The sequence below is a fragment of the Leucoraja erinacea genome, chromosome 14 (genome assembly GCF_028641065.1).
Source record: "Leucoraja erinacea ecotype New England chromosome 14, Leri_hhj_1, whole genome shotgun sequence".
Classification (NCBI taxonomy): Eukaryota; Metazoa; Chordata; class Chondrichthyes; order Rajiformes; family Rajidae; genus Leucoraja; species Leucoraja erinaceus.
In genome coordinates this window covers 3,082,109-3,097,376 of record NC_073390.1, presented here as the reverse complement: position 1 = coordinate 3,097,376, position 15,268 = coordinate 3,082,109, and the positions used below count along the sequence as shown (strand labels likewise).

The 15,268-nt window shown below is 45.3% G+C and overlaps 1 protein-coding gene across 1 annotated transcript in view; it reads right to left on the bottom strand.

Moving 5' to 3' along the window:
• Positions 1-15,268, bottom strand: part of lamp3 (lysosomal associated membrane protein 3) — a 43,153-nt gene that overhangs the window by 882 nt on the left and 27,003 nt on the right. The window lies entirely within an intron of this gene.

Genomic DNA, 15,268 nt, shown 5'->3' with positions numbered 1-15,268 from the left:
CTGTAAGACGTTCAATGTTCGTGTGGACTACATCTGCAAGAGGTACATCCCGATGCAGCGCCTTAAAAACCATGTAGGAAACTGGAGATGCAGCTGTACGACATTAGACTCATCTTGAAGTAAGCAAGTCATAAGTGTAGTGTATCTTGGGTACTTGGAACTGACTCAAAAGAACTCTCCGATACAGGAGTAAACTAGCAAGCTGCTTTATTGCTGGGCGCCACCATGAGTCTCTTCTAGCGCATGCGTCCCCTTGCACAAGACATAACATATGCTAATTACATTATATTCATTACACTGCTCCCCCTTTTACTTGGAGGCAGGTAACACCATTTACATTATATACATTCCCCTTTAGCTTGGAGGCGAATAACACCATTTCTACTACATTAAATATAATTAACACAGTTGTAAAATTATATTATTACAGTCATCTGACATTACATCCTCATAACTGTAAACTGTATCTAAACTTAGCACATAATGGTTCATTCCACTCATCTTTCTAATCACTCTAGCTCTACCTGTATCTCTGCCTCTTCCCTTTTTAAATACCCTAATCTAATTTGCAGATTTCTTCCTGTTCTTGATATTCTGCTAAAGAACATTTCCTCGGTTTCTGTTCTTTATTTGTAGGTGGGATCTGACACATGACTGCAGGTTGTCGTTTTTCAGTCGCTCAATTTCCTGGCGCTGCATATTTATCTGCTCTTGTTGTATAATGACATTCTGCAATGCATAAACATTTGTCCATTGCCCAGTGAAGGAAGCTCCATGCTGGACTATACTGAAGTGTCCTAATCACAATCGGTCCTGCATACTTTTGTCTCGACCGACAAGCCTCTCTTCTTTAGACTTTTCTGTTAACACGTTTTGCTCATCGTCACACATTTATTTAACCGTTCTTTGCAACTTTTTAGCATTTTCTGCTGTTCGTCTATTTGTCTTCTTAAATCACCTTTCTGGTTATTCATCAAGCAGTAGGATCTATACTGTCCTTGCAATACAGCAGTGGCTTTGATTTGCGTTCTGTATATTTCTCTTACTACATAAGCACGGTAGATACTGCACTGCAACTGCTGTATAAATCGGTCTTTCCTATATCGTTTAAGCCTTTTGTATCGTTTCAGTCTTTTCTGTTGTGCATCTATTTGTCTCCTTAGGTCTTTCCTATACCAACTCATACGGAGTACTGACTGCACTTTTACAGTAGCTCTCTTTTGCTTAACCACCATACTCTTGTATGCAGTTTGAATGGTAATAGTTGCATCCCTCATTGACTGATGTTGCACAAACTGGGAATGCCCTATTTTGCATGCTTTGTACCATCTCTGGATCGAAATGACTGCTTGTCGAATAGCTCTGTACCGTACCCTTAATCGGTAACCACGGTATGCAGCTTGCAGAGTGACTACAGCTGCCTTTTGCATCAAGAAATGCTTTCTTGTAATGCACATTCTTATGAATGACTTAATACAGTGTGCTGCCTTGGTTTTCTCTACCAATACTCTGGCTTTGATCCCGCGGTATAAGGCCTGAATACAAACCACTGCTTCCCTCAAACTCTTATACTGTCTCACTTGGACATCTCTTATCTGGCATGCTCGGTATCGTTGCTGTACCGCAATGGCAGACTAGCGTAGTTTCTTAAAATACTGACGCTGTTTATACATCTGATAATAAGTCTGTATGACCTTGACAGATTTATGCATGACCCGCAGTTGCCTTCGAACAAGCATTCCACGGTAGGCTGCCTGAAGCAGTACAACGCTTCTGCGTACCTTCTTGTACGTTTTGCGATCACTTTCCATTTGAAGGTTTGCCCTATAATGGGTTTGTACCATTATAGCTGCCAATCTCATTGCCTTGTATTTACGGTATATTCTGTGCATTCTAACTGCTGCTTGTATTACCGTTACTGCATTCTGTTCGTTCCGGATCTCTCTCCGTACCTTCATACCCCTGAATGCAGCTTGAACAGCTAGGGTTGCACTTTGGATGGTAATTTCTCTTTGCCTATGACTTCTGCCACTTTGTATTTGCCCTTTGTCCCTTAGCACTTGACCTGTGTCATTTTGCACTTGACCTGTGTCATTTTGCACTTGACCTGTGTCCCTTTGCACTTGACCTTTGTCCTTTTGCACTTGACCTTGGTCCTTTTGCACTTGACCCATGTCCTTTTGCACTTGACCTTGGTCCTTTTGCACTTGACCTTGGTCCTTTTGCACTTGACCTTTGTCCTTTTGCACTTGACCTCGGTCCTTTTGCACTTGACCTTTGTCCTTTTGCACTTGACCTTGGTCCTTTTGCACTTGACCTTTGTCCTTTTGCACTTGACCTTGGTCCTTTTGCACTTGACCTGTGTCCTTTTGCACTTGACCTGTGTCCTTTTGCACTTGACCTTGGTCCTTTTGCACTTGACCTTTGTCCTTTTGCACTTGACCTCGGTCCTTTTGCACTTGACCTGTGTCATTTTGCACTTGACCTTTGTCCTTTTGCACTTGACCTTTGTCCTTTTGCACTTGACCTTGGTCCTTTGAGATGCTCTGCCCTCTTTAGTTCAGGCTCCTTGCCTCTGGATACCATTGGAGGTTTTGGCGAGAAATGAGCCATTAATGCCTCCTTACACTCCTCGTAGATTTTATCTGTGGCAGCAGTAACATACGTAAGGTCTGATAACCCTCTCTTCCTTAGCCTAATATGAACCATGCTCTCTTCTTCTCCTCTGCAGCGATATCATTGGAAATGAAACAAGCCTCCAAGACTTCGGCCCATTTCTCAAAATTACACCCATAATCTAACTGGGGCACGTTTCCTACAATTTGAAAAGCCATGTTACCTGTTGCTATTCAGGTGCACTATCTTCTTTTCTCTCACTGTGTATTCTGCACTAGACTTAATCCTTCTACACACTAAGAAGTGATCCAGCCCACTGACTATTATTAATTCTTATAATAATAGATTTATACTATTAACCAACATTTCATGTTACTAGACATTGAGAACATTTTAACCATATTCCTGCTATGCACACAGATTTACTATTAATAACAGTGACCGATGCATTACATCCAAACAGTCCCGCTTTTACTGTGAAGGAATAGTGAACAACGCATTACATTCAACAGTGCCGCTTTTACTGTGAAGGAATAGTGAACAACGCATTACATTCAACAGTCCCGCTTTTCCTTTCACCGGTCCAGCTTGTCGGCCTATGGACTCCGGTGCCGTCTCGACCTCTCGAGCTGTCCCCACCGGTACTTTTGCTGCTTTTGCTGGCTCCTCCGGGCTTCACCGTTACTTTTGCTGCCGCTGGCTCGCTGCCAAGTCGACTACCACTGCTCTGCTGACTTGCCTGCCCGCTGTCTCCACAGCCCTCCCGGCTGCTACTGGACCCGCTACTTGGCACGTCGCTGGCTCCGTGGACACCCTGCGGAAGGTGTGTCGCTGCTAGTTACTGCTGCTAGTCCCCGCTGTTCCAAGCATCAGGACTGTGCCCCACCGTCGGGGGCTGGCTAAGCGCTGTGACCCGCTTCTCTCGCGCGGACCCGCTTCTCCCTCGGTCGGCTTTCTCTCGCGACCGGGCTTTCTCCACTTTCTCCCCCGACCGGGCTGACTCTGCTCCCGACCGGGCTGAAGTGCTTGAGTGCTGTGTCCTGCTTCTCTCTTGCGGACCCACTCTTTGCTCGGGACCGGACTTCCTCTCACGTCCGGGCTTTCCCCCTCGGACGGTCCGCTTCTCTTGCGCGGCCGGACCCTCTTTTCTGCTCACGGTCGGGCTGACTCTGCTCCCGACCGGGCTTTCTCTGTTCACGGCCGTCTCTTGCGACTGGGCTTTCTTGCACGACCGGTCCGCTTCTCTCGCGGCCGGCTTTCTCCCTCGACCGGGCTGACTCTTCTCCCAGCCGGGCTTTTTTTTTTGTCAGCTGGTCCGCTTATCTCGTGGCCAGTTTTTTTTTCACTCTGCCGGTCCGCTTTCTCCCTCGACCGGGCTGACTCTTCTCCCACCCGGGCTGACTCCGTTTCGTCGGTGGCTTCACCGGACCTGTCCGTGGCCTACCCGGTACTAGGCCCTCACTCGACGTCGTTGGCGACTCCTGGGCCTGGCTGTGGGCTACACAGCCCTGGAAAACGTCCGAAGTCGGTGGCAGCTGCTGGGCCTCTTCTGCCCCTTTTGCCTTGGCTACACAGCCCTGGAAAATGTTCCAGGTAAGTTGCCACCGTCGCTGTCCTGCTGGTTAGGCTTCCAGCTTTCGGATGCTTTCTTCGGTGACACTTACTTACTGCCCCACTTGTTTTCCTTGCTTCCTGTTCCGACCTTTCTTTTCTTTGGCGCCAATTCAAAAACATTTGGCGCCAAATCTTTTGGCTTGGTGCCATTCTACTTTGTTTCCAAACACAATCTTATTTTTCTGACAGTCCTTCTTCTTTCCTTTTTTGTTCTTTTATCCTCTTCGTGCTGTTGTTGTTGTTGTGTGTTTTGGTGTAACAATTCACCTAAAACTTATACAAAGACTATTCAGCTTGAGGAATTTGACAAAAGGAAAACTCAGTCTAAAATGAGTAACAATCCGAAGGACGACATCTTGCCACGTAGACACAACATAGAGATAGCCTGACAAAACTCGCCGACTTGTACAGCTGATGTTTTAAATGCAGTCCCCAGCATAGAGGGATCTGCAGGCCTCTCTTGTCCAGCTCGCAAACAACTGTGACACAACTCCGTATTTACAGTTTAAACTGTTAAACAATCCTACGTGTTGCAAAACAGTCCTGTGGGTGAGTTCACAAACTCTATCCCATCCTCGTCGCCAATTGTAGTGTATTTGGGTACTTGGAACTGACTTAAAAGAACTCTCAGATACAGGAGTAAACTAACAAGCTACTTTTATTGCTGGACGCCACCATGAGTCTCTTCTAGCGCATGCGTCCCATCGCACAAGACATAACATATGCTAATTACATTATATACATTACAATAAGGTCATAAGTGATAGGAGTAGAATCAGGCCATTTAGCCCATCATGTCTACTCCGCATTTCAATCGTGGCTGATCTATCTCTTCCTCCTAACCCCATTCTCCTGCTTCTCCCCATAACCTCTGACACCTGTACTAATCAAAAATCTATCTATCTCTGCCTTAAAAATATCCACTGACTTGGCCTCCACAGCCCGTGGCAAAGAATTCGATAGATTCACCACCCTCTGATGAAAGAGATTTCCCCTCATCTCCTTCCTAAAAGAACGTAATTTAATTCTGAGGCGTTGACTATCCCACTAGTGGAAACATCCTCCCCATATCCATTCTATCCAAGCCTTTCATTATTCTGTATGCTTCAATGTCCCCCCTCATTTTTCTAAACTCCAGCGAGTACAGGCCCAGTGCCGACAAACGCTCATTGTAGGTTAACCTACTCATTCCTGGGATCATTCTTGTAGACCTTCTCTGGACCTTCTCCAGAGCCAGCACCTCCTTCCTCAGATATGGTCCCCAAAATTACTCACAATATTGGCACCTAGACTGGGTAACAACCAAGAATAGTTTTGTGACTTCTGGAGAGACAGTTGACAGCATGGAAAGACGGCACCCGGGACAGGCTGGGTTAGCACCCCAGTCTGTGACTTTCGTGGACATGGCCTAAAAATCCATCAGGCGAGAATGAAATGCTCGGAGAAGGAGAAAGAGGTGCAGCGCACAGGCCTTGAACCTGGTGAGATGCAGGAAGAACCCGGCCAGGACTCACCCCACAGAGCCCAGCCCCTCCACGCACTAGAGTCTCCCATTCTTTGCAGAGTAGTTATTAAAATGGCTGATCCGTGGGCAGTTGCTGCTGGGACGTAAGTCGGGGCCTAATCAACCCCGGCTGGGTGGCCTGGGCGAGGGTGTCTGATGTTGTGAGACCCGAAACACCCGATGACCCCAGGTCACATCACTGAGGATGCGTCCCAGCGCATCTAGAAGATGTATATTTTTCACACAAAGGCGGTCTTACCAGTGCCCTATTGAGCCTTAACATTACATCCCTGTTTTTGTGTACAAGCCCTCTCGAAATAAATGCTAACATTGAGTTTGCTTTCTTTACAACCGATTCGACTTGCAGGTTAACTTTTTGGGAATCCTGCACCAGCATTCCCAAGTCACTTTGCACCTCCGATTTCTGGATTCTCTCCCCATTTGGAAAATAGTCTATGCCTTTATTCCTACTACCGAAGTCATAGATAGATATGTGCAGGAGGGACCTGCAAATGCTGGTTTACACTAAAGATAGACACAAAATTCTGGAGTATTTCTCTTTAGCAACAGGGGGTTCCCCTCTCCCTCGATCGTGGATACCCTGTAGCTCTCACCTTGCTCCCCCCCTCACCCCAATCGTAACCCAGTGTCCCCTCGTCCTCCCTTGCTCCCCATCTGCCATCACCCTCCAAGGTTTACATCCAGGACCCACCGCTGTCCCCCTCGTCCTCCACCCCTTCACCCCATCTGTTTCCTTCGCATCGCCCTACTTCCCACCCAATCCTCCCCTTCTCAGATTTTTCCCCTGCAATGTTTTTTATTTTTTTTTTTATTTTTTCCAACAGGATCCCAACCCTGCTATACCTCCTCTTCACATCTCCCACCCCTTTCCACCTTCCGCAGAGACTGTTTCCTTCGCAACGCCCTCATCCCTTCCCACCCTCAGGTATTTTCCCCTGCAAACGCAGGAGATGCAACACCTGTTCCTATACCTCCTCCGTCGACTCTGTCCAGGGACCCCGACAGTCCCACTTGCAGCACTTAGGCACAGGTGTCCAATCAATGTATCACCTCCTCCTTAAACCACACCCTATCTGGCAGCTTGTTCCATGCACCCACCACCCTTTCTGTGTCATAGGGTTTCCCCTACCTTGAGAAACCTGTCCTCGATTCCCGACCCACTCGACTGTGCACCTCATCTTTCAACAGGATGTCCCATGAAGACACTGGATCCCACTTGCCATACTATCTAGAATTTAGAAGATTGAGATCCCTCCAATACCTTCCAAAATCAATGGGTACCAGTCTAGATGCAGGAAGATGTTTCTTAAACATTGACAAGATAGTACCTTAAGGATAAGGGGGAAATCAACGACCTCTTTTTTGGCACACAGAGAGTGTGAATCCTGGCACTCTCTGCCACAGAGGGTAGTTGAAAACGTTCACCCTCAGATTCCTATTAAATAGATTTGGCCCTTTGGCACCTTGAACCTATGTCCTACTGGTCCTCGATTCCCCTACTCTGGGCGCAAGAGACTGGGCCGAATGGCATACTCCTGCACCTCATTTCTATCTATTCCTATTCCTCTCATGATTTTATATACCTCTATCTCCCCTCATCTTCCTGCGCACCATGGAATAGAGACCCAGCCTGTTCAACCTCTCCCTATAGCTCACATCCTCTCGTCCTGGCAACATCCTCGTAAATCTTTTCTGAACCCTTTTCAGCTTGACAATATCTTTCCTATAACATGGTACCCAGAACTGAACACAATATTCTCAATGTGGTCTCACCAACGTCTTATACAACTGCAACATGACCTATACTCAATACTCTGACTGATGAAGGCCAATGTGCCAAAAGCCTTTTTAACCACCTTATCTCCCTGCGACTCGGCCTTCAAGGAACCATGCACCTGTACTCCTAGATCCCTCTGCTATACAACACTACCCAGAGGCCTACCATTTACTGTGTAGGTCCTGCCCTTGTTCGACGTCCCAAAATGAAACACCTCACACTCAACCAGCATCCGTTGTTCAAGATGTGGACTCATATACATCGGCGAGACCAAACGTAGACTGGGCGATCGTTCCGCTGAACACCTTTGCTCCGTCCGCCCGGACCTTCCTGATCTCCCAGTTGCCAAATACTTTTATTCCCCTTCCCATTCCCACAATGACCCTTCTGTCCTAGGCCTCCTCCATTGTCAGAGGGCTAAATGCAAATTGGATGAACAGCATCTCATATTTAGCTTGGGCAGCTTACAACCCAGTGGTATGAATATTGATTTCTCTAACTTCAAGTAACCCTTGCACTCACTCACTATCCATCCCTCCTCCACCCAAGTCGCACCAGCTTCCCGTTCTCACCTGTAGATTGATGATGCATGTGAACCAATCACACACAAGCCAGCATCACTAACTCCACCCCACTATAACACTTATACTAACACTTGTTCCCAACACTACAGTTCGAGCAGCTAGGTTGCACTGACAACTTGTCGTCCTCAATGCTGCTAAGTCTCAAGAGCTCATTAAAAATGTGTTTAAATCACACACTGTCTCTGGCTCTTGTTTACATCACCCAACAAACATCTAACAATGACCTGTTCCCTTTATCATTGTTACGTTTTTGCATATATTTCATTAATTTGTTCTATATCTCTCTACATCACTGCCTATACCTCTCGTCTCCCTTTCCCCTGGATAGTCTGGTCTCGACCTGAAACATCACCCATTCCTTCTCTCCAGAGATGTTGCCTGTTACGCTGAGTTATTCCAGCATTTTGTGTCTATCTTCGATTTACACCAGCATCTGCAGTTCTGCTATCTGTAAGCAATGTGTTTACGCACCACCACCCCACCCCACCCCAGCTTGAGGTTTTTCACAGTTATGTCAGTTCCATAAAGGAAAATTTCAAATACCTGAACTGCCATAAACTGGGGGTACACTATTATCAGATTCTTCCACAAGAGGGAACATGTTAAAATGTCCACCCTGTTAAAATCTATCAGGATCTTAAATATTCCTATCAAGTTACTCCTCTCTCCTAAACTCCAGCAGATCCAGCCTGTCCAAAATTCTTTCTAAGACCAACTCTAATTCTGAACTGCTTCCAATACACTTATTTTCTTTTAAGGGGAAGCAAAGTGAGCAATAGAGTTGCTGCCTCACAGCGCCAGAGACCCGGGTTTGATCCTGACTACGAGTGCTGGCTGTATGGAGTTTTACGTTCTCTCTGTGACTGCGTGGGTTTTATCTGCCTGCTCCAGTTTCCACCCACACTCCAAAGACGTGCAGCTTTGTAGGTTAATTGGCTTCGTAAATTGTCCCTCGTGTGTCGGATAGATTGTGTGTATGAATGATCATTGGTTGGTGCGGACTCAGTCGGCCAAAGGACGTGTTTCCACGCTGTATCACCAAACTAAACTAAACGAGACCAATCCGGTACATGTCTTGCCAATACCCCACACAACGGAAGCACAAGATCCTTACTTGAATTCAATTCCTTTTGACATTGATAATTTTCCAAAAGTCTTTTGTAACAATCCCTCTCCAACTCACGAGTTCTGCAATCTCTCACTATTTGGTGAATGCTTTCTTTTCAATATGGACAATTTTTACACTTTCTCAGTTTATTCTCACCTGCCAGCTGTTTTCCCGTTCACTTAACCATCATCCTATAACGACCAGAGAGCAGTGCTAAACTACTTTCTACCTCATTAGTGATCCTCGGACTATCCTTGATCGGACTATTTTGTTGGCTTTACCTTGCACTAAACCTTATTCCATTATCGTGTATCTGTACACTGGCTCGATTGTAATCACGTATTGTCATTCTGCTGACTGGATAGCACGCAACAAAAGCTTTTCACTGTACCTCGGTACACGTGACAATAAACTAAACTGTAACCTAACTACGACCCTCGGATGTCTTCTATGTCACTGTCACAACACTTTCCAATCAAGTATTAACAACACATTTTCAAATCATATGTTCATTCCAATTCATTTATACAAATTGTCGAATTGTTTAATTATTTTGATATGCTTTAGTTTAGTTTAGAGATACAGCGTGGAAACAGGCCATTCGGCCCACTGAGTCCACACCAACCAGTGATCCCCGCACATTAACACTATCCTACACACACATACACGATGGACCATTTTTACATTTATACCAAGCCAATCCTGTACGTCTTTGGAGTGTGGGAGGAAACCGAAGATCTTGGGGTCATGGGGAGACCGTACGAACTCCGTACAGACACAGACAGCATCCGTTGTCGGGATTGAACCCGGGTCTCTGGCGCTGCATGTGCTGTAAGGCAACAACTCTACCGCTGCACCACCTTGCCACCCGCGGAGCATTAATTCTCAATTCTTTCAACATTCAAACCCACCTGGCTTGAATGGCTACAGAGACAAGGGCTTTCACTACAAGGTTGCACTATGCAAAGATGCAAATGTTCGCTGTGGTGCAAAGAAAAATTAGAGCATTTCACTGCATAATTATAATCCAAGGATCCATTTGGCACATTATGTCCACACCAGCTCGCTTGTTCCATGCCCCAGGCATTTATTCACAAATTTACAAATTCTTCTCCACCCAATATTTATCCACTTCCTTCTTGACAGTGCAATCTGCCTTCAAATCTACACAGTGCATTCCAGATTCCAATCATACACTGACTACAGGTTTTATTCTATGCCCCTCTCTTCTAATTCACTTCCCCTTTACACCATGATCTTCAGTCCTAAAGCCATCAGTCCCCTCATTTCAGATCTTTTTTTATATTACAAAATACTTCATAAAAAATACTTCTCTCCTTGGCCTTCTCTGCAAAAGGAAAGAGTCCCCGCCCTCTAATGTGCCGATCATGTGCACTTTTATCAAATCAACTAGAGCTTTTAGACTGGTTGGGATAGGATACAAACAAGGAAGCTGGTTGAAGCAGATGGTTTTGGGAACAGAATCATAATTTGATCAAAATTGAAATGATCGAGACAAAATTAATTCAAATTTCAACAGGATAGATCAGTAGTTCACAGAGTAATTGCAGAGCCATAAGAAAAGGACAAAGAAAATGCGACTGACTGGATAACTCAGTAAGGAGCCAGAGATGACAATGGACTGGATAGCTACCTCCAATGTTACAATACTATGTTTAGTCTCACTCCTCTCACTCAAAAACATTATCACTTTTAAGTATCCCTGAAGTCATAATAAATCAATGGGGCAGACTATAAATCATTGGTCCTGCTGAATTAAACATAAATATATTAAACCGTGAGCTAAAAGTAATCTGCTGGAGAAACAAGGAACTGCAGATGCTGGTTTACAAAAATAGACACAAAGTGCTGAAGTAACTCAGCGGGTCATGCAGCATCTCTGCAGAACATGGATAGGCGATGTTTCGGGATGCTTCTTATGGTGAAGGGGAAGTCAGTGGGCCAGACAGCATTGATGAGAGGAAATGGACAGACATTGTGTTTGGTTTCTTCAGACATTTCCATCTATTCAATGTAAAAAATATGTATATATTCCGTGCAGGATTCATTGGCCGTATGAGGAAAGATTGGAAAGACTGGGCTTGTATTAACTGGAATTTAGAAGGATGAGAGGGGTTCTTATAGAAATGGATACAATTTAAAAAGGATTAGTCAAGCAGATGCAGGAAAAATGTTCCCAATGTTGGAGGAGTCCAGAACCAGGGGCCACAGTCTAAGAATAAAGGGGAGACCATTTAAAACTGAGATGAGAATATTTATTTTTTTCACCCAGTGAGTTGTGAATTTGTGGAATTCTCTGCCAGAGGCAAATTCACTGGATTGAGAGAGTTAGATAGGGCGCTAGTGGCTAGCGGAATCAAGGGAAATGGGGAGAAGGCAGGCACGGGTTACTGATTGTGGATGATCAGCCATGATCACAATGAATAGTGGTGCTGGCTCGAAGGGGCAAATGGCCACCTCCTGCACCTATTTTCTATGTTTGTTAATGTTTCATCAATTTACCAGGACTGGGAGATGAACATATAAGGTAACTGGACCAGTATCTGGTCTGAATTTCTAGGTAATGTGTCCAAATTACATCATGTGTAGGAAGGAACTGCAAATGTTGTTTTAGACCGAAGATAGACACAAAATGCTGGAGTAACTCAGCGGGACAGGCATCTTGGAGAGAAGGAATGGGTGACATTTCAGGTCAAGACCCTTCTTCAATCTGTAGGGTCTCGACCAAAAACATCACCCATTCCTTCTCTCCAAGATGCCTGTCCCTCTGAGTTACTCCAGCATTTTGTGTCTATCTTCGGTATAAAACAACATCTACAGGTTCTTCCTACACTGTAGAAAACTGTAGATTGTGGCCCCAGAATTTAATTAAAACCACAAATTTAAAAAATATATGTTTTCAATGTGCAACTGGCTTATCCTTCATACTTTAGTACGAGAAAAAGAAACAAGAAAACTAGGAATGATGACTAATTAATAGGGAGCAAGATGATCAGGCACAGTAAGTCTCCAGTAGCTTCACTTGGGGTTAAATTGCGATGCTCACATTATTGAGCAGCCCAGCACTTTATATACTTTGTACACAAAACAAAATTGTTGCTTTGTTTTAAAATCTGATCAGGTAATGGCGTGGAAGAAAGTGGCGGCACAGTTAATAAAACTTCTGTCTCACAGATGCAGCAACTTATATTCCTCAACAACAAAATGCTTCTTACACCATCATGAACTTAAGAATCATACTGTACAGAACTGCCCCCTTGGCCATGTTAAGATCCACATCCAATTGTACTGGGTCATGGCTGTTACTGTTCACTGATCTGATTGTGCAAGCCAAAAGTATCTAAACAAAATATAGGACATGACAAATTATGCCAAAATTACCACAGGCAGACTATGCGGAAAGCTGTCAGAAGATACAACGGGATATGGATCAGTTGCAGAAATGGGTGGAGTAACAGCAGATGGTGTTTAGTCCCTGCAAATGAGGTCAGATTCAAATTCAATTTTAATTGTCATTGTCAGTGTACAGTACAGACAACGAAATGCATTTAGCATCTCCCTGGAAGAGCGACATAGCAAATGATTTGAATAAATAATAATAAGTGGCATGTGGGGGGATGGTGATTGGCAGTCACCGAGGTACGTTGTTGAGTAGAGTGACAGCCGCCGGGAAGAAGCTGTTCCTCGACCTGCCGGTTCGGCAACAGAGAGGACTGTAGCGCCTCCCGGATGGTAGGAGGGTAAACAGTCCATGGTTGGGTGAGAGCAGTCCTTGGCGATGCTGAGCGCCCTCCGCAGACAACGCTTGCTTTGGACAGACTCAATGGAGGGGAGCAAGGAACCGGTGATGCGTTGGGCAATTTTCACCACCCTCTGCAATTGCCATACCATACTGTGATGCAGTTGGTAAGGATGCTCTCGATGGTGCAGTGGTAGAAGTTCACCAGGATCCGAGGAGACAGATGGACCTTCTTCAGTCTCCTCAGGAAGAAGAGACGCTGGTAAGCCTTCTTGATCAGAGTAGAGGTATTGTTGGTCTAAGAGAGGTCATCGGAGATGTTGACTCCCAGGAACCTGAAGCTAGAAACACGTTCCACCTCCGTCCCGTTAATGTGGATGGGGGTGTGCGTGCCGCCCCTGGACTTCCTGAAGTCTACAATGATCTCCTTGGTCTTCTTGGAGTTAAGGGCCAGGTTGTTGTCAGCGCACCATGCTGCTAAGTGCTGGACCTCCTCCCTGTAGGCCAGCAGTAGGTGTTGCAGTTATGGAGGTTGAATGTAAGGGGACAGTTAATGGTGAGACTTTTAAGAGCATTGATATGCAGCGGGATCTTGGAGTCCAGGTTCATAGCTCACTGAAGGAAGTGGCACAAGCAGACAGGGTGGTAAATAAGACATATGGTATGTCTGCCTTTTGAGCATAAGAGTCAGGAGGTCGTAATGCCGCTCCATAAGTCTGTGGTTAGGCCAATTTTGGAGCATTGTGTGCAGTTCTGGTTGCCCCATTACAGGAAGGATGTAAAGGCTTTGGAATGGGAACAGAGGATGTTTACCAGAATTCTGCCTGGATTAGAGGGCTTCAGCTACAAGGAACGGTGGATAAACGCATTGTTTTCTCTGGAATGTCAGAGGTTGAGGGGAGACTTGATAGGGGTGTATAAAATCATGAAATGCATAGATGGGGTAGACAGTCTGAACCTTACTCTCAGGGTGGGAATGTCCAACACTATAAGGTGAGAGGTGGGAAAATTTAATGGAGATAATTAACATGGAGAGTGGAGGGGGTGGCCAAGCGTGGTGGTGAAGGCAGATGGGGTAATGACTTTTAAGAGGCTTTTAGATAGGCATGTGGCAGTGCAGGGAATAATAGGATATGCATGACGTACAGGCAGATTAGATCAATGTAACTTGGCATCATGTTCGCCATAGACATTGTGGGCCTATGGGCCCGTTCCTGTGCTGTACTATTCTATGTTCTATGGAAAACTGAAGAATTATGCTAACAACCTGATAGTTAGAGAACATGCAAATTAAATTGTAGTAGATAACAAGAATAACGTGATGGAGTGTAGTGACAATGCCTGAAGTGGGAGGTGGAAGAGTCATGGGACATCTGAATTAAATGGTGGTGGAGTTGTGCAGTTGGTAGAGCAGCCAGTGTCCACTCACAGGGCCAGTGTCCTAGGTTCGATCCTGACCTCTGGTACAGACAGTGTAGCACATTTTATTTGACCAAAAAAGGTATCCTCTCACATACCAAATGTGTGCGTATGTTGGTGGGTTAATTGGGCCCCATATAATTAGTGGTAGAAGCTGAGGGAATTGATTGGAATGTAGGGAGAATAGGATCCAGGGAAAATTAATGGCAGTGTGGGATTGCCTTGCAAACTGGCACAGAGTGGATGGACAAGGAAATATTGAAATGTTATGGAGGCCCAGTAGATTAGGTAGCATCTACCAAGTTAAAGGAACACGTCATCAATTATAATGTCAATGTTATAACTTAATGAAATTAACTTTTCCACACTCCACAAATGTGAGATAACCTGCTGAGCTTTCCCCGATTCACTTCAAGATTGGCAGCAACTATTATTTTCCCCCCCTCTCCCCCTTAAATGTACACCTTCAGACAGATTAGCTCTCATTTCTGTACCTTCCCAATCTGACAAATCCAAATGCAATAAAATTCGATGGTCTTTGACAATGGACGCAGGAGTAGGCCATTCGGCCCTTCGAGCCAGCACCACCATTCACTATGAACATGGCTGATCATCCACAATCAGTACCCCGTTCCTGCCTTCTCCCCATATCCCTTGACTCCGCTATCTATAAGAGCTCTATCTAACTCTCTCTTGAAAGCATCCAGAGAATTGGCCTCCCCTGCCTTCTGAGGCAGAGAATTCCACAGGTTCACAACTCCGGGTGATTCCCCGCCCCCCTCCCCCCCATCTCCATTCTAAATGGCCTACCCCTTATTCTAAAGAGGTGGTCCCTGGTTCTGGATTCCCCCAACATCACAAACAT